Raw genomic sequence first — 22,931 nt, forward strand, 5'->3', positions numbered from 1 at the left:
GGTTAGCTAAAAGAGGGTTAAGGTTAATTTAGGGAAGGGTAGCTAAAGGTTAGGCAATAAAGAGTTAGGGGAAGGGTTGAAGGTAAAGGGTTAGAAGGGTTAGTTTTAGGGAAGGGTTAGCTAAAAGGGTGAAATAGTTTGTTAGTGAAAGGGTAAGGTTGAGGTTAGGGAAGGATTGAATATGTTAAGGTTAAAGTTAGGGGAAGGATTAGCTAAAAGGGGTTAAGGTTAGATTTAGGGGAAGGGTTAGCTAAAAGGGTTAAGGTTAGAGTTAGGGGAAGGGTTAGCTAAAAGGGTTAGGGTTAGAGTTAGTGGGAAGGGATTTAGCTAAAAGGGTTAAGGTTAGAGTTGGTGGAAGGGTTAGCTAGGGTGTGGCTATGTTAGAGTTAGGGAAGGGTTAGCTGAAAGGGTTAAGGTTAGTTAGGGGAAGGATTAGCTAAAAGGGTGTTGAAGTTAGGGAAAGGATTAGCTAAAGGGTAAGGTTAGAGTTAGGGGAAGGATTAGCTAAAAGGGTTGGTAAGTTAGATTTAGGGGAAGGGTTAGCTAAAAGGGTTAAGGTTAGAGTTAGGGAAGGGTTAGCTAAAGGTTAGGGGTTAGGAGTTAGTGGAAGGGTTAGCTAAAAGTGGTTAAGGTTAGAGTTAGGGGAAGGGTTAGCTAAGTGGAAAAATATATCCAAAACGTAGTATTTTAACCGCCAACATAGATCCACACATAGAATATACACACTCCTGACTCAACATAAAGAGTCCCCTGAGTCAGGGCGTCACACAGAGACACAAAAAACGATATATATTATTCAAAATGGGTGAATCTTTCTTTGCAAACCATCAAATCTAGTGCGCTACCTTGGAACACATAAAATACTACAACATGGTAAATTAATAAGCAGGAGTAAGAATATAGGGAAAATGATGTTTTCAAAAGGAGAAGTTAACTTGGGAAGTGACAGATGTTTCTCTGAACCTCAGGCAGTAGGCTGAAACAAGCTTGTTTCTCTGAACCTCAGGCAGTAGGCTGAAACAAGCTTGTTTCTCTGAGACCTCCGGCAGTAGGCTGAAACACGCTTGTTTCTCCTCTGAACCTCAGGCAGTATGCGGAAACAAGCTTGTTTCTCTGAACCTCAGGCAGTAGGCTGAAACTAAGCTTGTTTCTCTGAACCTCAGGCAGTAAGAGGAAACAAGCGTGTTTCTCGGAACCTCAGGCAGTACTGAAAAAGCTTGTTTCTGCAGGAACCTCAGGGCAGTAGGCTGAAACAAGCTTGTTTCTCTGAACCTCCAGGCAGTGGGCTGAAACAAGCTTGTTTCTCTGAACCCCTCATGTTAGGCTGAAACAAGCTTGTTTCTCTGAACCTCAGGCAGTACTGAAAAAAGCTTGTTTCTCAGATTCTGACCAACAGCAGCAACCTATCCTCCTTATTTATGTTTGAAAACTAATTTGAAGGCCAGAATTGTTGTTGGGGAAAGCACTAATGCGTTGATGGAGCCGGATATTCTTCTAGGAACCAACTTCTGTGACATCACAGCAGTAAGTCTTCATTGGCCAAAGGGATATGACACCACAGCAGTAGGTCTTCGTCATGGCATGACGCCACGGATATGACTTATTCTGGCAGTAAACTACTATATTTCTTCTTTATAAATGTTTTCTCCTTGATTTCAATATAGAAACCAGGTGTTAGGTAGTTACTGATTCTGAATAACAGATGGGCTATGGGTTACAGGTGATCATGCTGAATAGATGGGCGGGTTTACAGGTGATCATGCTGAATAACAGATGGGTTACAGGTGATCAAGTGCTGGAATAACAGATGGGTTACAGGTTATCATGCTGGATAACAGATGGGCTAGGGTTACAGGTGATCACGCTGAATAATACAGATGGGCTATGTGGGTTACTGGTGATCATGCTGAATAACAGATGGGCTATGGGTTACAGGTGGATCATGCTGAATAACAGATGGGCTATGGGTTACAGGTGATCATGCTGAATTACAGATGGGCTACAGGATCATGCTGAATGGCACAGAGGGTTACAGTTGATCATGCTGAATAACAGATGGGCTACAGGTGATCATGCTGAATAACAGATGGGTTATAGGTGATCATGCTGAATAACAGATGGGTTATAGGTGATCATGCTGAATAACAGATGGGCTACAGGTGATCATACTGAATAACAGATGGGCTATGGATTACAGGTGATCATTGCTGAATAACAGATGGGTTACAGGTGATCATACTGAATAACAGATGGGCTATGGGGGGGAACAGAGTGGCGGTGGGTTACAGGTGATCATGCTGAATAACAAGATGGGCTACAGGTGATCATGCTGGAAAAACAGATGGGCTATGGATTTACAGGTGATCAAGTGCTGAATAACAGATGGGTTACAGGCAATCATACTGGAATAACAGATGGGCTATGGGTTGGCATGTGATCGCGCTGAATAACAGAGTGTGCGGTGGGTTACAGGTGCTGAATAACAGATGGGCTAGGGTTACAGATGATCATGCTGAATAGCAGATGGGCTATGGGTTACAGGTGATCATGCTGAATAACAGATGGGCTATGGGGTGGCAGGTGGATCATGTTGAATAACAGATGGGCTATGGGTTACATGTGATCATGCTGAATAACAGATGGGTTATGGGTTACAGGTTAACATGCTGAATAACAGATGGGCTTGGGTTACATATGTGATCATGCTAAGAATAGCAGATGGGCTTGGGTTATGCAGGTGATCTGCTGAATAACAGATGGGCTTGGGTTACAGGTGGTCTGCGTTGAAACAGATGGGCTATGGGTTACATGTGATCATGCTGAATAACTACAGAAAGGCTGTGGGTTACAGGTGATCATGCGCTGAATAACAGATGGGCTAAGGGTTACAGGTGATCATGTTGAATAACAGATGGGCTTATAAGTCAGGTGATCGCGCTGAATAACAGATGGGCTATGGGTTACAGGTGATCGCGATGGAAAACAGATGGGCTTGGGTTACAGGTGCTGGAATAACAGATGTGCTATGGGTTACAGGTTATCATGCTGAATAACAGATGGGCTATGGGTTACTGGTGGAGATCATGCTGAATAACAGATGGGCTATGGGTTACAGATGATCATGCTGGAATAACAGATGGGCTATGGGTTACAGGTGATCATGCTGAATAACAGATGGGCTATGGGTAGGGGTGATCATGTGAATAACAGATGGGCTATGGGTTACAAGTGATAATGCTGAATAAACAGATGGGCTATGGGCTTACAAGGATCATGCTGAATAACAAAAAAAGATGGGCTATGGGTTACAGGTGATCTGTATGCTAAATAACAGATGAATGGTTATAGGTTATCATTGAATAACAAGATGGGCTACAGGTGGGTACACAAATAGATGGGTTATGGCACTTACATTGAGTTAAATTTAAATGAAGAAGCAGGGGTTTGTGGTGGCTTTCGAACTATTAGAGTTAGACCAACAGTTTAAAGTAATACAGAGAAATTGTTGGTATTTCAGTTGAGTTTCTGGATATATTGACCAAATTATCAGGAAAGTTTTGGGCATATTTCCCATTCAAATTCACCCAGAAACAGCTATTTCACAACTATTTCCTTTTAAAAGAACCCCCCAATATGCAAACATAAAGTTATGCCCTTGCTTAAGAAGTCAAAACAGAAAGCAAAGTAACTTCATTTTCCATGTTCAGACTACAATAATAATCCAGGGTCCTCTGTCCTTGTACCTCAGTCTGGCGTCAATCACTATAAACAGATATGAGTTTAATCCATAACATTCAGCTTCTAGTCTAGTGACCATCAACCCAAGTGTCACAAACAGAACAGTGGAAATCATGTGTTTTACAGAAAGGAAAACATATAAATATCTAAACTTTGTGTGAATCTCTAAACTGATTATGAACTTTATTCATCTTAAATATTCACATTACACAGTCAATTCAGGAAGTGAACTAAATTCCAATTCAATTAAAGAACGATACAGAGAGATAGAGAAAAGAGAGGGAGGGTCTGACTGGGACGGATCCTTAAATAGGAGAGGTGGGAGAGGTAGAACGTCAACTCACAGGCAGGACAGAGAGAGAGAGAGAGAGAGAGAGAGAGAGAGACCCAGTGAAGACCTTTGAAGATCTCTGGAGAAGTGAAGCCAACTGAAGATTTGCAGTGAGATTTCAACATCTTCAATATTTATTGTACCTGAGTTGCATCTCAAATCGGCACCCCTTTTCCCTTTGTAGGCAACTACTTTTGACAAGGGCCAGTGAATCATATGTAGTATGTAGCTCTGGTCGTAGTGCAAGGGAAAAGGGAAGTGCTTGGAAACCGGTCCTGTGGTCCCAACAATTGCACGTGTTGGACCGAGTTTGTAAAAAACTTAGCTGTGCTAAGGAATTGCAAGTCTGCTGCCAAAACTCAGGTCTCTGATCTTCAACCAAGTGATTATCCTAGCACACAGGGGAATATGTACGTCAGGTAGTCCCCAGGACCGAGTTTAGAAAACGCTGCCTTGAGTTGCATAAGTTATATACATAGCATAGGGTTTCCCTGACCTCCCAACTACCCCCAACCGCTCCACTGATTTGAGGTATCTTCCAGTACAAAGCACGCTGATCCAGCTAATCACCAAGCCGTTCATTAGTTGAATCTGCTCTGATGTGAAAGTACTGGAACACATCTGATAATGGTGGAATGGCTGGAGGTCCACGGAATAAAGGGTTCCAAAAGGGTTCTTCAGCTGTCCCCATATGAGAACCCTTTAGGTTCCAGGTAGAACCCTTTTGGTTCAGGTAGATTTGGTTGCAGTTGTAAATGAGAACCTGTTCTCAACTGGCTTACCTGGTTAAATAAAGGTTAAATAAAAATAAAAAATAAATAAAAAAGGTTTCTACCTGGAACCAAAAAGGGTTCTTCAAATGGTTCTCCTATGGGGACAGTCAAAGAACACCCTTTAGGTTCTAGATATCACCTTTTTTTCTAACAGTGTACTCAACTACAGGTTAGGGGAACACTGCCTCCCCTAATCTCTGAAATACTCTCTGAATTGGTCTTGTGACTTCTCTCTTTACTGTCTTGTTGTCTTGTTGTCTGTGTGTGTCTGTCTCTGTCTGTAATCTCTCACTCTCTCTCTCTTTCTTTCTCTCTCTCTCTCTCTCTCTCTCTCTCTCTCTCTCTCTCTCTCTCTCTCTCTCTCTCTCTCTCTCTCTCTCTCTCTCTCTCTCTCTCTCTCTCTCTCTCTCTCTCTCTCTCTCTCTCTCTCTCTCTCTCTCTCTCTCTCTCTCTCTCTCTCTCTCTCTCTTCTCTCTCTCCGCTCTCTCTCCTCTCTCTCTCTCTCTCTCTACTCTCCTCCTCTCTCTCTCTCTCTGTCTCTCTCATCTCTCTTCTCTTTTTTTCCTCTCTCTCTCTCTCTGTCTCTCACTCTCTCTCTCTCTCTCTCTCTCTCTCTCTCTCTCGTCTCTCTCTCTCTCTCTCTCTCTTTGTTGCTCTCTCTCTCTCTCTCTCTCTCTCTCTCTCTCTGTCTCTCTCTCAGAGACTATCACCATGGCGATGTTCCACTCTTCTGCTTCTCAGCGCTCTCTTTGCTCTTGGGAGATGCAAGGGTACAGAGTTATTCTGATCAAAGGTTTTAGTGACCTGAACACAACACCTAGTGACCTGTCACTGGACCCAGGTTCCTAGTTGGGGCTCCCCCTGTATTCACTAAAATATAATTCTATACAGGTCTGTTGTGGCTTCATAGTTCTGAAACATCTAGGTCACTATTCAATCCGCATCGTTCAGCTTTACAGATGATTGAAATTTAAAGGCAATGTTCCCTCTTTAGCAGAGACTGCATTAACGGCATTAAGAATCTGAAATTCTTTTATTTTCTATCACGTAATCTGTAACTGCTCAGCTTTACAGATTGAATCGAGACCCAAGTCTTAAAAAAGCATGTCTCTCAATCTTCCTCTGTCCTTGTCTCTCTTTTGTTGTAGGGGGATCGGCATGATCGGGTAAACGCCTTTGTGACTCGGAGGAACATTTCTCCTCCTCGCATCTCATTCTGCTGGTTTCTTCCGAAGGTCAGCATCATCATTCTGACTCGGAGGAACACATTTCTCCTCCGAAAGGTTAGCATCATCATTCTGACTCGGAGGAACACAGCTCTCCTCCGAAAGAGGGAAAGGTCAGCATCATCATTCTTCCTCGGAGGGGAACACATTTCTCCTCCCAAGGATCAGCATCATCATTCTTCCTCGGAGGAACACATTTCTCCTCCGAAAGGTGAGAAACATATTATGGAGAACCTGATATGACAAACTCCCATAACCGATAAAACTTTCAGTTTATGTGATAAAACAAGCAAGCAAAGTGTAGAGAATCATTGTAACATCTTAACCACTGCTGAAATATATTTTCCATATCCAAAAAACATTGTATTTTCAGCTGCTTGAAAGCCGTTACAAAACCGAAAGTAAAAGACAAAAAACGAAATTTATAGAATAGAAGCATAGAAATAACGCACATAGAACAGATATACTGCTTCTTAGACTTGACTTCAATGAGAATGATAGATCCATAACTCACATTTCTAGTGTGAATTTAGTCAGGTCGCCAAAAGTTTGCTTATTGCGGATATAATGAACTGCAGTGAATCCGGTCATTTTTCAACAACAGGTGGTTAGCCATGGGGTTTTGTTAAGTAACATCACAGTTGGAACGCACTTTTGACCAATCAGATTGTCTGGTGGGAACTAACCATTTCATAATGTTATTTAATGTGATCTCTCCCCCTACAGGGTGTCATCGGAGAGTCTGCCTACATGGCTGGCCCAGTTATAAGAAACACTGCAAATCACTATGTCCCCCTCGTGCCACTGGCCAAAGGCAGAGGTACCTGGACGTTTGCTGCCTTAGATAATTGAGATCAGCTGTGTGGGGTGATTTTGTATTGATGGTTTAATCGAGAGATCATCTGCTTTATTTAAGGATTTTGGACACTGGCCAGCCGGGCTGGTAGACCCAATTTCTACTAGCCAGGGTCCAAAATGTGCTATGTGAGTAATGGAAAAGACAATAATTGACCTGCATCTTGGGGGCTAGTTGGAAACATTTTCTACAAGCCTGGTCTGAAAGCAATAGCCTTGGGCTGGCTGGGATGCTATCTCCATCCCTGTCTGGTGACCATACATTGTTGCAGTTGACTCTGTAGGTTTAGTCTGTGTTCAACAGGGTTGAGAAACTATAACACTGATGTGCTAGTCCTTCTGTTTACCCTTACATTCTACCTCTGTTTAATTCTCTTTCTCTCTCCCTCTTTCTCTGTCTCTCTCTCTCTCTCTCTCTCTCTCTCTCTCTCTCTCTCTCTCTCTCTCTCTCTCTCTCTGCTCTCTCTCTCTCTCTGTCTCTCTCTCTCTGTCTCTCTCTCCCTCTCCCCCCGTTCTCTCTCTCTCTGTCTGTCTCTCGTCTCTCTCTCGCTCTCTCGTCTCCCTCTCTCTGTCTCTCTCTCTCCCTCTCTCTCTCTCTCTGTCTCTCTCTCTCTCTCTCTCTCTCTCTCTCTCTCTCTCTCTCTCTCTCTCTCTCTCTCTCCTTCTCTCTCTCTCTCTCTCTCTCTCTCTCCAGAGGAAATGTTTGCTCTTGGGAGGTAATCTGGCATCAGGCACAGCCTTCCCCAGTATCATTTTCTTCAGTCTGTCATCAAGAAGAGTACCAAGAAAGCGCAGCGCACTGGATTGGAGCCAATGATGCCATCAAGGTCTGTTCAACCCTCATGAAACATATAGGATGCATTGATTCTTGATGAATTCCATCTATAAAGGCCTAGTGGTGCCTCAACCCTCATATCAGTTTGTTTTCTGATATTACAAACACTGTATAGCTTCAAGCCATGGTTAAATCATGATGATCTCATAGATGGTCAGTCCTGGCATCCATAGCTCTGTCTAGGAATCTAGAGAGTGGTTACATTTCTCCAGGCTATCCCTCAGCTATTTACCCAAACAGTGTGGGTTGCCAATTAGATATTTTCCAATTCCCAGATTGCCCCTTTAAAGACAGTAATTACAGTGTAGATATATAGTGTTTACTGTGTGCTGGTGATGCATCCTCCTGTGTGCTCTGTAGAGGGTCTTTGGCTGTGGATTGACGGGGTCCAGGTTTAACTACCCAGAACTGGGCCCCGGGCAACCCTCTAATTCCAACCATGGTGTTGTGAAGGACAACACGAACGGCCGGGGAGCATTGCATGGAGATGAACTACGGAGGTACAATGCTGTCACCAGAGTACTCTCCCCTCTCATTATACATCAAACATTTGGATAGTTGTAAAATGCATCTTAAAGGGGAATTTGTTACTTTATTAGCTACATATTTATAAAACCAACATAGATACAATACCTACCTTTCTGTGTTTCTCTCTTTCCCAGCATCCCACCGACAGAATGATGCCCCCTGCTGGTTGAAACTTCCCTTCCTGTGTTCCATAAAGCGGTGATGGCTACATTTTTAGGAGAGAATACATTGGAGAGGCTTTCAGCATATGAGATTGTTTTAAATAAAGGCACAGTCTGCAATATTACCTTTTGTTCAGTGGTATTATACAAAACACCAGCTGGAGATAATTATGAAACTCTGGTGTGAAGGTCCAAATAACATACTTGGTGAATGAAATGTTCAACAGTTGCTTCTCACTTTGTAATACTTTTAATTGTCGTCAACATGCTCTACATTTTCATAGTCAAACCAGATATGACCAATTCTACACTAACACATTTGATGTAAATCACCACCATCACCATCATCATCATCATCATCATCACCATCATGATCATCATTACCATCGTCATCATCAACATCATCATCCATCACCATCAGATCATCATTACCATCGTCATCATCACCACCATCATCATCATCATTACCATCATCATCATCACCATCATCATCATCACATGTGGTGTTGCCTACCCTTAGTTGTATTAGTAGTAGGGGCTTTGTCCGTATTTGTATTTGTTGTATTAGTAGTACATTTTACATTTAAGTCATTTAGCAGACGCTCTTGTCCTGAGCGACTTAAAAATTGGTGCATTCAACTTAGATAGCCAGTGGGATAACCACATCGATCATAGTAAGTACCCTTCTTCAAACAAGCAGCTGTGAGCAAAGTCAGTGCATTCAGGGACAACTACATCTCCATCACAATAAGTACATTTCTTTAAACAAGTCAGTGCTAGCAGGTGAAATAAGTCTGGTGTTAGTTTAGACAAAATACATTGGTAGTAAATGTGAAGGATTACTTTATACTATTCCAGGTATTCCTTAAAGAGGTTGAATTTAAAGTGTCTCCGGAAGGTGGTCAGTGACTACGCTGTCCTGGCGTCATGGGGGAGCTTGTTCCACCATTGGGGGTGCCAGAGCAGCGAATAGCTTTGACTGGGCTGAGCAGGAACTGTGCTTCCGTAGATGTAGGGGGGCCAGCAGGCCAGAGGTGGATGAACGTAGTGTATAGGGCTGTGTGTAGTTGTCTTAGTAGTGTAGGGCTGTTTGTTTAGATGTATTATTATGGGGATGTGTGTGTAGTTGTATTAGTAGTATAGGGATGTGTGTGTAGTTGTGTTAGTAGTATAGGATGTGTGTGTAGTTGTATTAGTAGTATGGGGCTGTGTGTGTAGTTGTATTAGTAGTATGGGGCTGTGTGTGTAGTTGTGTTAGTAGTATGGGGCTGTGTGTGTAGTTGTATTAGTAGTATAGGGCTGTGTGTGTAGTTGTATTATTAGTATAGGGCATGTGTGTGTAGTTGTATTAGTAGTATAGGATGTGTGTGTAGTTGTATTAGTAGTATAGGGATGTGTGTGTGTGGTTGTATTAGTAGTATAGGGATGTGTGTGTAGTTGTATTATTAGTATAGGCATGTGTGTGTGGTTGTATTAGTAGTATAGGGATGTGTGTGTAGTTGTATTAGTAGTATAGGGATGTGTGTGTAGTTGTATTAGTAGTATAGGGATGTGTGTGTGTGGTTGTATTAGTAGTATGGGGCCGTGTGTGTAGTTGTGTTAGTAGTATGGGGCGTGTGTAGTTGTATTAGTAGTATAGGGCTGTGTGTGTAGTTGTATTAGTAGTATGGGGCTGTGTGTAGTTGTGTTAGTAGTAAAGGCCTGTGTGTGTAGCTTGTAATAGTAGTATAGGGCTGTGTGTGTAGTTGTATTAGTAGTATAGCGCTGTGTGTGTAGTTGTATTAGTAGTTTAGGGCTGTATGTGTAGTTGTATTAGTAGTATAGGGCTGTGTGTGTAGTTGTATTAGTAGTATAGGGCTGTGTGTGTAGTTGTATTAGTAGTATAGGGCTGTGTGTGTAGTTGTATTAGTAGTATAGGGCTGTGTGTGTAGTTGTATTAGTAGTATAGGGCTGTGTGTAGTTGTATTAGTAGTTTAGGGCTGTATGTGTAGATGTATTAGTAGTATAGGGCTGTGTGTGTAGTTGTATTAGTAGTATGGGGCTGTGTGTAGTTGTGTTAGTAGTAAAGGGCTGTGTGTGTAGTTGTATTAGTAGTATAGGGCTGTGTGTGTAGTTGTGTTAGTAGTATGGTGCTGTGTGTGTAGTTGTATTAGTAGTATAGGGCTGTGTGTAGTTGTATTAGTAGTATGGGGCTGTGTGTGTAGTTGTGTTAGTAGTATAGGGATGTGTGTGTAGTTGTATTAGTAGTATAGGCTGTGTGTGTAGTTGTATTAGTAGTATGGGGCTGTGTGTAGTTGTGTTAGTAGTACGGGGCTGTGTGTGTAGTTGTGTTAGTAGTATGGGGCTGTGTGTGTAGTTGTATTAGTAGTATAGGGCTGTGTGTGTAGTTGTATTAGTAGTACGGGGGCTGTGTGTGTAGTTGTATTAGTAGGGTGATTGTGTGTGTAGTTGTATTAGTAGTATAGGGTTGTGTGTGTAGTTGTATTAGTAGTTTGGGGGCTGTGTTTGTAGTTGTATTAGTAGTATGGGGCTGTGTGTGTAGTTGTATTAGTAGTATAGGGCTGTGTGTGTAGTTGTATTAGTAGTATAGGGCTGTGTGTGTAGTTGTATTAGTAGTATAGGGCTGTGTGTAGTTGCTATTAGTAGTATAGGGCTGTGTGTGTAGTTGTATTAGTAGTTTGGGGCTGTGTGTGTAGTTGTATTAGTAGTAACGTGGCTGTGTTTGTAGTTGTATTAGTAGTATAGGGCTGTGTGTGTAGTTGTATTAGTAGTATAGGGCTGTGTGTATAGTTGTATTAGTAGTTTTGGGCTGTGTTTGTAAGTTTGTGTTAGTAGTATGGGGCTGTGTGTGTAATTGTATTAGTAGTATAGGGCTGTGTGTGTAGTTGTATTAGTAGTATAGGGCTGTGTGTGTAGTTGTATTAGTAGTATTGGGCTGTGTGTGTAGTTGTATTAGTAGTATAGGGCTGTGTGTGTAGTTGTATTAGTAGTATAGGGCGTGTGTGTGTAGTTGTATTAGTAGTTTGGGGCTGTGTGTGTAGTTGTATTAGTAGTATAGGGCTGTGTGTGTAGTTGTATTAGTAGTATAGGGCTGTGTGTGTAGTTGTATTAGTAGTATAGGGCTGTGTGTGTAGTTGTATTAGTAGTATAGGGCTGTGTGTGTAGTTGTATTAGTAGTTTAGGGCTGTATGTGTAGTTGTATTAGTAGTATAGGGCTGTGTGTGTAGTTGTATTAGTAGTATGGGGCTGTGTGTAGTTGTGTTAGTAGTAAAGGGCTGTGTGTGTAGTTGTATTGCAGTAGTATAGGGCTGTGTGTGTAGTTGTGTTAGTAGTATGGTGCTGTGTGTGTAGTTGTATTAGTAGTATAGGGCTGTGTGTGTAGTTGTATTAGTAGTATGGGGCTGTGTGTGTAGTTGTGTTAGTAGTATAGGGATGTGTGTGTAGTTGTATTAGTAGTATAGGGCTGTGTGTGTAGTTGTATTAGTAGTATGGGGCTGTGTGTAGTTGTGTTAGTAGTACGGGGGCTGTGTGTGTAGTTGTGTTAGTAGTATGGGGCTGTGTGTGTAGTTGTATTAGTAGTATAGGGCTGTGTGTGTAGTTGTATTAGTAGTATGGGGCTGTGTGTAGTTGTATTAGTAGTGTGTGGCTGTGTGTGTAGTTGTATTAGTAGTATAGGGTTGTGTGTGTAGTTGTATTAGTAGTTAGGGGCTGTGTTTGTAGTTGTATTAGTAGTTTGGGGCTTGTGTGTAGTTGTATTAGTAGTATAGGGCTGTGTGTGTAATTGTATTAGTAGTATAGGGCTGTGTGTGTAGTTGTATTAGTAGTATAGGGCTGTGTGTGTAGTTGTATTAGTAGTATAGGGCTGTGTGTGTAGTTGTATTAGTAGTATGGGGCTGTGTGTGTAGTTGTATTAGTAGTACTGGCTGTGTGTGTAGTTGTATTAGTGCAGTATAGGGCTGTGTGTGCAGTTGTATTAGTAGTATAGGGGCTGTGTGTATAGTTGTATTAGTAGTTTGTGGGCTGTGTTTGTAGTTGTGTTAATAGTATGGGGCTGTGTGTGTAATTGTATTAGTAGTATAGGGCTGTGTGTGTAGTTGTATTAGTAGTATAGGGCTGTGTGTGTAGTTGTATTAGTAGTATAGGGCTGTGTGTGTAGTTGTATTAGTAGTATAGGGCTGTGTGTGTAGCTGTATTAGTAGTATAGGGGCTGTGTGTGTAGTTGTATTAGTAGTTTGGGGCTGTGTGTGTAGTTGTATTAGTAGTATAGGGCTTGTGTGTAGTTGTATTAGTAGTATAGGGCTGTGTGTGTAGTTGTATTAGTAGTTTGGGGCTGTGTGTGTAGTTGTATTAGTAGTATAGGGCTGTGTGTGTAGTTGTGTTAGTAGTATATGGGTGTATATCTAGGTTATGATGAGTAAACAATTGATTGCATTCAGTACTTATGAGCTGCCAATACACTCACAGAAGATCTGGGCCCGTATTCACAAAGTGACTCAAAGTAGAAGATCTGGGCCCGTATTCACAAAGTATCTCAGAGTAGAAGATCTGGGCCCTTATTCACAAAGTGTCTGTTCTGTTACATTCCTTGAGTAGTATATTAAGCATAAGGGTGATTTCCTACAAACTTCATGTTGTACAATACAGGTGATTGTATGTGATAAAAGTCACCTTGTCCAGAGAGATTTACATGGTTATCAAAACGTCACACCAAGGTAAGCCAACATTAAACACAGCCCTTATTTTAAGTGTTCATAAAAACCCTTATGGGAAAAAATGTATGGTTGAAAAAAGATTGGAAGAAATGTCCATGTTTGACCGCTAGGTTTTATGGGTATTATGACTCATACTGTGGTACTCTATGGAACGCTGCATTGCAGAGGCAGTTGCAGTTTGTTCTGTGGTGCATAGGTTGGATTTATCGAATTTACACCTCGAACACACCTACATCGTGTCATTATTACTTAAAGGAAAGCATTGTCTGGATATGTGGAACAAAAGTTCAACATTCACCTTCTGCTACCATTTCTGTCAAGCCGTACATACAATTTGATGAATAGGGTTCGAATAGTCCGATTTATGATTACATTTTTCTTGCAGTTTGACATTTGATTGCATTCATTGCTTATGAGCTGCCAATGCACTCTCTCAGAAGATCTGGGACGTTATTCACAACCCAGTGGCTTTACCCAAAACTGTTCTGTTACATTCCTTCAGTAGTCTATTAAGCATAAAGGTGTGATTTCTCTACAAACTTCATGCATATGTTCGATAAATCCGATTTATGCACCACACAGAACGCACTGCAACTGCCATGCAGCTTCCATAGGAAATTAATGTACTTCTGGTGTACCAAAATGGAAAACACTGTCGGTGTGATCCAGTCATTATGCACCAAATTGTATGAATAGACGGATAGAAATATTGGCAGAAGGTGAATGTTGAACTTTTGTTGAACACATATCATATTTGTCTAACACATGCTGTGTACCATTTGCACAATGAAGCTGTAGGTGTGATCAAGGTGTTGAATAAACGTGATGTCATATTGCTTTTTCAGGAGGGGAGTTGGCTACATGCAGCTATTGACATGTTTTACACAAAATACATTATCGACATGTTCAGACAAACTTTGTTATCAGTATTGCAAACATAATAACAATTTCATGTTCTTCTTAGCTGCTAAGTTACATGCAGCTATTTACTCTCGCCAAGATATCAGCATATATGACAAACTATGGCACCGGGCGATGCAAAACGAACTTGCCCATTGTCAGACTCTTTTACCCGTCTTGAAACATACTCGGGCTGCCTAGAACGTTAGGCTACCCAGAGGTGGAACACAAACAGGCAAGCTAGTTAGCGACTGAATGGTATTTATTCATCATCATTGCAAACATTGGTTAAGCTGCTACCAGGAGGCAGACAGGCAGTCATGTAGTGTTCTTTTTCAGGAACTATGATATTGAAGCAACTATAAAGATTACCCCGCATCATCACACAAAACGTGGCCAAAGTGTAAGGACTGGGAAGCGTCCTGTTTGCGCAACTGCAGTATCTTTTACAACAAACAGATAGGTTGTAGCCTTCAGAATATACATGTTGTTTTTCCCCTGTAGAATTAAGGTCACAAATTAGTAAGGAACTCCCTCCTGATTGTCAAGGTCTTAATTTAAAGGAAAGACCAAAAACCTGCAGACACTAGGCCCTCCATGGAATGAGTTTGAAACCCCTGTGTTAAGGTTAGGAGTTAGGTTAAAGCAGTGTTTCCCAAACTCGGTGGACGTTTGTTTTTGCCCCAACACTAGACAGCTTTGATCATTTGAATCAAAATATGCACAGAATTTGGGGAAACTACTGGGTTATAAGGTTAGAGTTACGAGAAGGGTTAGCTAAAAGGGGTTACGGTTAGAGTTAGGGGGAAGGGTTAGCTAAAAGGGTTAAGGTTAGAGAGTTAGGGAAGGGTTGGCTAAAAGGGTTAAGGTTAGAGTTAGTGGAAGGGTTAGCTAAAAGGGTTAAGGTTAGAGTTAGGGGAAGGGTTAGCTAAAAGGGTTAAGGTTAGAGTTAGGGGGAAGAGGTTAGCTAGAAGGGTTAAGGTTAGAGTTAGGGGGAAGGGTTAGCTAAAAGGGTTAAGGTTAGATTTAGGGAAGGGTTAGCTAAAAGGGTTAAGGTTAGAGTTAGGGGAAGGGTTGGCTAAAAGGGTTAAGGTTAGAGTTAGTGGAAGGGTTAGCTAAAAGGGTTAAGGTTAGAGTTAGGGGAAGGGTTAGCTAAAAAGGGTTAAGGTTAGATGTTAGGGGAAGGGTTAGCTAAAAGGGTTAAGGTTAGAGTTAGGGGAAGGGTTAGCTAAAAGGGTTAAGGTTAGGAGTTAGGAGAAGGGTTAAGGTTAGAGTTAGGAGAAGGGTTGGATAAAAGGGTTAAGGTTAGGAGTTAGGGAAGGGTTAGCTGAAAGGGTTAGCTAAAAGGGTTAAGGTTAGATTTAGGGGGAAGGGATAGCTAAAAGGGTTAGGGTTAGAGTTAGGGGAAGGTTAGCTAGTAGGGTTACGGTTAGATTTGGGGGGAAGGGTTAGCTAAAAGGGTTAAGGTTAGGAGTTAGGGGAAGGGTTAGCTAAAGGGTTAAGGTTAGAGTCAGGAGAAGGGTTAAGGTTAGAGTTAGGAGAAGGGTTGGATAAAAGGGTTAAGGTTAGAGTTAGGGGAAGGGTTAGCTAAAAGGGTTAGCTAAAAGGGTTAAGGTTAGATTTAGGGGAAGGGTTAGCTAAAAGGGTTAAGGTTAGAGTTAGGAAGGGTTAGCTAAAAGGGTTAAGGTTAGATTTAGGGGAAGGGTTAGCTAAAAGGGTTAAGGTTAGAGTTAGGGGAAGGGTTGGCTAAAAGGGTTAAGGTTAGAGTTAGTGGAAGGGTTAGCTAAAAGGGGTTAAGGTTAGAGTTAGGGGAAGGTTAGCTAAAAGGGTTAAGGTTAGAGTTAGGGAAGGGTTAGCTAAAAGGGTTAAGGTTAGAGTTAGGGGAAGGGTTAGCTAAAAGGGTTAAGGTTAGAGTTAGGGAGAAGGGTTGGATAAAAGGGTTAAGGTTAGAGTTATGGGAAGGGTTAGCTAAAAGGGTTAGCTAAAAGGGTTAAGGTTAGATTTAGGGAAGGGATAGATAAAAGGGTTAGGGTTAGAGTTAGGGAAGGGTTAGCTAAAAGGGTTAGGGGTTAGAGTTAGGGGGAAGGGTTAGCTAAAAGGGTTAGGTTAGAGTTAGGGGAAGGGTTAGCTGAAAGGGTTAAGGTTAGAGTTAGGGGAAGGATTAGCTAAAAGGGTTAAGGTTAGAGTTAGGGGAAGGATTAGCTAAAAGGGTTAAGGTTAGATTTAGGGGAAGGGTTAGCTAAAAGGGTTAAGGTTAGAGTTAGGGGAAGGGTTAGCTAAAAGGGTTAGGGTTAGAGTTAGTGGAAGGGTTAGCTAAAAGGGTTAAGGTTAGAGTTAGGGGAAGGGTTAGCTAAGTGGAAAAATATCCAAAACGTAGTATTTTAACCGCCAACATAGATCCACACATAGAAATACACACCCTGACTCAACATATAAGATTCCCCTGAGTCAGGGCGTGACACAGAGATGCACAAAAACGATATATATTATTCAAAATGGGTGAATCTTTCCTTTACAAACCATCAAATCTGTGCGCTACCTTGGAACACATAAAATACTACAACATGGTAAATTAATACAGGAGTAAGAATTATATGGAAAATGATGTTTTTCAAAAGGAGAAGTTAACTTGGGAAGTGACAGATGTTCTCTCTTGTGTGAGCACTAGTTCTCAAAATGAGCACTAGTTCTCATGGTTATATTGGGCTACATTTTTGACTTCAAAGACATCTTTGGTAGTGCTATTAACCTTACAATATCTGGTTTCCAGTAGGCTACAGCGTTATTGAAGGGCTGTTTCTCTGAACCTCAGGCAGTAGGCTGAAACAAGCTTGTTTCTCTGAACCTCAGGCAGTAGGCTGAAACAAGCTTGTTTCTCTGAACCTCAGGGCAGTATGCTCGAAACAAGCTTGTTTCTCTGAACCTCAGGCAGCAGGCTGAAACAAGCTTGTTTCTCTGAACCCTCAGGCAGTAGGCTGAAACTAGCTTGTTTCTCTGAACCTCAGGCAGTAGGCTGAAACAAGCGTGTTTCTCAGAACCTCAGGCAGCATTCTGAAACAAGCTTGTTTGCTCAGAACCTCAGGCAGTAGGCTGAAACAAGCTTGTTTCTCTGAACCTCAGGCAGTAGGCTGAAACAAGCTTGTTTCTCTGAACCTCACGCAGTAGGCTGAAACAAGCTTGTTTCTCTGAACCTCAGGCAGTAGGCTGAAAAAAGCTTGTTTCTCAGATTCTGACCAACAGCAGCAACCTATCCTCCTTATTTATGTTTGAAAACTAATTTGAAGGCCAGAATTGTTGTTGGGGGAAAGCACTAATCATGTTGATGCAGCCGGATATTCTTCTAGAACCAACTTCTGTGACATCACAGCAGTAAGTCTTCATTAATAGGGATATGACACCACAGCAGTAGGTCTTCATTCATAGGGATGTGACGCCACGGCAGTAAACTACTATATTTCTTCTTTATAAATGTTTTCTCCTTGATTTCAATATAGAAACCAGGTGGTTAGTAGTTATGATTCTGAATAACAGATGGGCTATGGGTTACAGGTGATCATGCTGAATAACAGATGGGTTACAGGTGATCATATTGAATAACAGATGGGCTACAGGTGATCATGCTGAATAACAGATGGATTACAGGTGATCATGATGAATAACAGACGGGTTACAGGTTATCATGCTGAATAACAGATGGGCTATGGGTTACAGGTGATCACGCTGAATAACAGATGGGCTATGGGTTACAGGTGATCATGCTGAATAACAGATCGGCTATGGGTTACAGGTGATCATGCTGAATAACAGATGGGCTATGGGTTACAGGTTATCATGCTGAATAACAGATGGGCTATGGGTTACAGGTGATCATGCTGAATAACAGATGGGCTATGGGTTACAGGTGATCATGCTGAATTACAGATGGGCTACAGGTGATCATGCTGAATAACAGATGGGTTACAGGTGATCATGCTGAATAACAGATGGGTTACAGGTGATCATTCTGAATAACAGATGGGCTACAGGTGATCATACTGAATAACAGATGGGCTATGGATTACAGGTGATCATGCTGAATAACAGATGGGTTACAGGTGATCATACTGAATAACAGATGGGCCATGGGTTACAGGTGATCATGCTGAACAACAGATGGGCTATGAGTTACAGGTGATCATGCTGAATAACAGAGTGGCTATGGGTTACAGGTGATCGTGCTGAATAACAGATGGGCTACAGGTGATCATGCTGAAAAACAGATGGGCTATGGATTACAGGTGATCATGCTGAATAACAGATGGGTTACAGGTGATCATACTGAATAACAGATGGGCTATGGGTTACAGGTGATCATGCTGAATAACAGATGGGCTATGGGTTACAGGTGATCATGCTGAATAACAGATGGGCTATGGGTTACAGGTGATCATGCTGAATAACAGATGGGCTATGGGTTACAGGTGATCATGCTGAATAACAGATGGGCTTTGGGTTACAGATGATCATGCTTGAATAGCAGATGGGCTATGGGTTACAGGTTATCGTGCTGAATAACAGATGGGCTATGGGTTACAGGTTATCATGCTGAATAACAGATGGGCTATGGGTTACAGGTGATCATGCTGAATAACAGATGGGCTATGGGTTACATGTGATCATGCTGAATAACAGATGGGTTAGGTTACAGGTTAACATGCTGAATAACAGATGGGCTATGGGTTACATGTGATCATGCTGAATAGCAGATGGGCTATGGGTTACAGGTGATCATGCTGAATAACAGATGGGCTATGGGTTACAGGTGATCATGCTGAATAACAGATGGGCTATGGGTTACAGGTGATCATGCTAAATAACAGATGGGCTATGGGTTACAGGTGATCATGATGAATAACAGATGGGCTATGGGTTACAGGTGCTGAATAACAGATGGGCTATGGGTTACAGGTTATCATGGTGAATAACAGATGGGCTATGGGTTACAGGTTATCATTGAATAACAGATGGGCTATGGGTTACAGGTGATCATGCTGAATAACAGATGGGCTATGGGTTACAGGTGATCATGCTGAATAACAGATGGGCTATGGGTTATAGGTTATCATATTGAATAACAGATGGGCTACAGGTTATCATGGTGAATAACAGATGGGCTATGGGTTACAGGTTATCATGCTGAATAACAGATGGGCTATGGGTTACAGGTGATCATGCTGAATAACAGATGGGCTATGGGTTACAGGTGATCATGCTGAATAACAGATGGGCTATGGGTTATAGGTTATCATATTGAATAACAGATGGGCTACAGGTGAAGGGTACACAAATAGATGGGTTATGGCACTTACATTGAGTTAAATTTAAATGTAGTTAAAGCAGGGGTTTGGTGGTTGCTTTCTGAACTATTAGAGTTAGACCAACAGTTTAAAGTAATACAGAAATTGTTGGTATTTCAGTTGAGTTTCGGATATATTGACCAAATTATCAGGAAAGTTTTGGGCATATTTCCCATTCAAAATTCACCAGAAACAGCTATTTCACAACTATTTCTTTTAAAAGAACCCCCAATATGCAACATAAAAGTTATGCCCTTGCTTGTAAGAAGTCAAAACAGAAAGCAGTAACTTCATTTTCCATGTTCAGAGACTACAATAATAATCAGGGTCCTCTGTCCTTGTACCTCCCGTCTGGCGTCAATTACTATCAACAGATATGAGTTTAATCCATAACATTCAGCTTCTAGTCTAGTGACCATCAACCCAAGTGTCACAAACAGAACAGTGGAAATCATGTGTTTTACAGAAAGGAAAACATATAAATATGCTAAACTTTGTGTGAATCTCTAAACTGATTATGAACTTTATTCATCTTAAATATTCACATTACACAGTCAATTCAGGAAGTGAACTTAAATTCCAATTCAATTTAAAGAACGATACAGAGAGATAGAGAAAAAGAGAGGGAGGGGTCTGACTGGACGGATCCTTAAATAGGAGAGGTGGGAGAGGTAGAACTCAACTCACAGGCAGGACAGAGAGAGAGAGAGAGAGAGAGAGAGAGAGAGACCCAGTGAAGACCTTTGAAGATCTCTGAAGAAGTGAAGCTACAACTGAAGATTTCAGAAGGTGAGATTTCAACATCTGTTTATCTAATACTGTACCTGAGTGCATCCCAAATGGCACCCTTTTCCCTTTGTAGTGCACTACTTTTGACAAGGGCCCATAGTGAATATGTGTCCCTGGTCATATGTAGCTCTGGTCAAAAATAGTGCACTACTTAGGGAAAAGTGGTGCTATTTGGAAACTTCGGTCCTGTGGACCCCAATGGGTGCACGTTTGGACCGAGTTTGGGAAACGCTGTGCTAAGGAATTCAAGTCTGCTGCCAAAACTCAGGTCTCATGTCTTCCAACCAAGTACAGTAGATTATCCTAGCACACAGGAATATGTACGCTCCACTTGGGGTCCCCAGGACCGAGTTTAAAAACGCTGCCTTAGCAGTTGCATACGTTATATACATAGCATAGGGTTTCCCTGACCTCCCAAGTACCCCCAGCCGCTCCACTGATTTGATATATTCCAGTACAAGCACAGCTGATTCAGCTAATCACCAAGCCGTTCATTAGTTGAATCTGCTCTGATGTGAAAGTACTGGAACACATCTGATAAGTGGAATGGCTGGAGGTCCACTTGGAATAAAGGGTTCCAAAAGGGTTCTTCAGCTGTCCCCATATGAGAACCCTTTAGGTTCCAGGTAGAACCCTTTAGGTTCCAGGTAGAACCCTTTAGGTTCCAGGTAGAACCCTTTTGGTTCCAGGTAGAACCCTTTAGGTTCCAGGTAGAACCCTTTAGGTTCCAGGTAGAACCCTCTGTGGAAAGGGTTCTACATCGAACCCAAAAGGTTTCTTCCTGGAACGAAAAAGGTTTATACCTGGAACCAAAAAGGGTTCTTCAAATGGTTCTCCTATGGGGACAGTCAAAGAACACCCTTTAGGTTCTAGATATCACCTTTTTTTCTAACAGTGTACTCAACTACAGGTTAGGGGAACACTGCACTCCCCTAATCTCTGAAGTACTCTCTGAATTGGTATTGACGGCTTCTCTCTTTGACTGTCTTGTTGTCTTGTTGTCTGTGTGTCTGTCTCTGTCTGTAATCTCTCACTCTCTCTCACTCTCTCTCTCTCTCCCACTCTCTTTCCTCTCTCTCTCTCTCTCTCTCTCTCTCTCTCCTCTCTCTCTCTCTCTCTCTCTCTCTCTCTCTCTCTCTCTCTCTCTCTCTCTCTCTCTCTGTCTCTCACTCACTCTCTCTCTCTCTCTCTCACTCACTCTTTCTCTCTCTCTCTCTCTCTGTCTCTCACTCTCTCTCTCTCTCACTCTCTCTCTCTCTCTCTCTCTCTCTCTCTCTGTTTCTCTCTCTCTCTCTCTCTCTCTCTCCTCTCTGTCTCTGTCTCTGTCTCTCTCTCTCTCTCTCTCTCTCTCTCTCTCTCTCTCTCTCTCTCTCTCTCTCTCTCTCTCTCTCTCTCTCTCTCTCTGTCTCTCTCTCAGGAGACTATCACCATGGCGATGTTGACCACTCTTCTGCTTCTCAGCGCTCTCTTTGCTCTGGGAGATGCAAGGGGGTAGCAGAGGTATTCTGATCAAAGGTTTTAGTGACCTTAACACAACACCTAGGGACCTAGGTTTTGGGGGTGAGAGTCACTGGACCCAGGTTCCTGGTTGGGGCTCCCCTGTATTCACTAAAAATATAATTCTATACAGGTCTGTTGTGGTTTCATAGCTCTGAAACTGATCTAGGGCTCTATTCAATCCGCATCGTTCAGCTTTACAGAGTGATTGAAATTTAAAGGCAATGTTCCCTCTTTAGCAGAGACTGCATTCACGGTTCGCTGCAATCTGAAATTACTTTTAATTTTCTATCACGTAATCTGTAACGCTTCAGCTTTACAGATTGAATCGAGACCCAAGTATTTTTAAAAAGCATGTCTCAATCTTCCCTCTGTCCTTGTCTCTCTTTTGTTGTAGGGGATCGGCATGATCGGGGTAAACGCTGTGACTCGGAGGAACACGTTTCTCCTCCGAAAGGTCAGCATCATCATTCTGACTCGGAGGAACACATTTCTCCTCCGAAAGGTCAGCATCATCATTCTGACTCGGAGGAACACATTTCTCCTCCGAAGGATCAGCATCATCATTCTGACTCGGAGGAACACATTTCTTCCCGAAGGATCAGCATCATCATTCTGACTCGGAGGAACACATTTCCTCTCCTCCCAAGGATCAGCATCATCATTCTTCTCGGGAGGAACACATTTCTCCTCCCAAGGATCAGCATCATCATTCTTCCTCGGGAGGAACACATTTCTCCTCCGAAAGGTGAGAAACATATTATGGAGAACCTGATATGCAAACTGCCAACCGACAAAACTTTCAGTTTATGTGATAAAACAAGCAAGCAAAGTGTAGAGAATCATTGTAATATCTTTAACCACTGTGAAATATATTTTCCATAACCAAAAACATTGTATTTTCAGCTGCTTGAAGGTCATACAAAACCGAAAGTTAAAGACGAAAAATTGAAATTTAAGAATAGAAGCATAGAAATAGCACACATAGAACAGATATCCTGCTTCTTAGACTTGACTTCAATGAGAATGATAGATCCATAACTCACATTTCTATGTGAATTTAGTCAGGTCGCCCAAAAAGTTACATATTGCAGATATAATGGACTCAAAGTGAATCGGTCATTTTTCAACAACACGTGGTTAGCCATGGGGTTTTGTTCAGTAACATCACAGCTGGAACGCACTTTTGACCAATTATCTGGTGGGAACTAACCATTTCATAATGTTATTTAATGTGATCTCTCCCCCCT

At 42.0% G+C, this 22,931-nt stretch overlaps 2 pseudogenes; both read left to right on the top strand.

Moving 5' to 3' along the window:
* Positions 1–1,476: 1,476 nt before the first annotated feature.
* LOC123489148 lies at positions 1,477–8,488 on the top strand (annotated as a pseudogene).
* A 13,599-nt stretch (positions 8,489–22,087) lies between these two features.
* LOC121562779 overlaps positions 22,088–22,931 on the top strand; it is a 2,492-nt pseudogene continuing 1,648 nt past the window's right edge.

This window comes from Coregonus clupeaformis, unplaced genomic scaffold (assembly GCF_020615455.1).
Source record: "Coregonus clupeaformis isolate EN_2021a unplaced genomic scaffold, ASM2061545v1 scaf2799, whole genome shotgun sequence".
Lineage (NCBI taxonomy): Eukaryota > Metazoa > Chordata > Actinopteri > Salmoniformes > Salmonidae > Coregonus > Coregonus clupeaformis.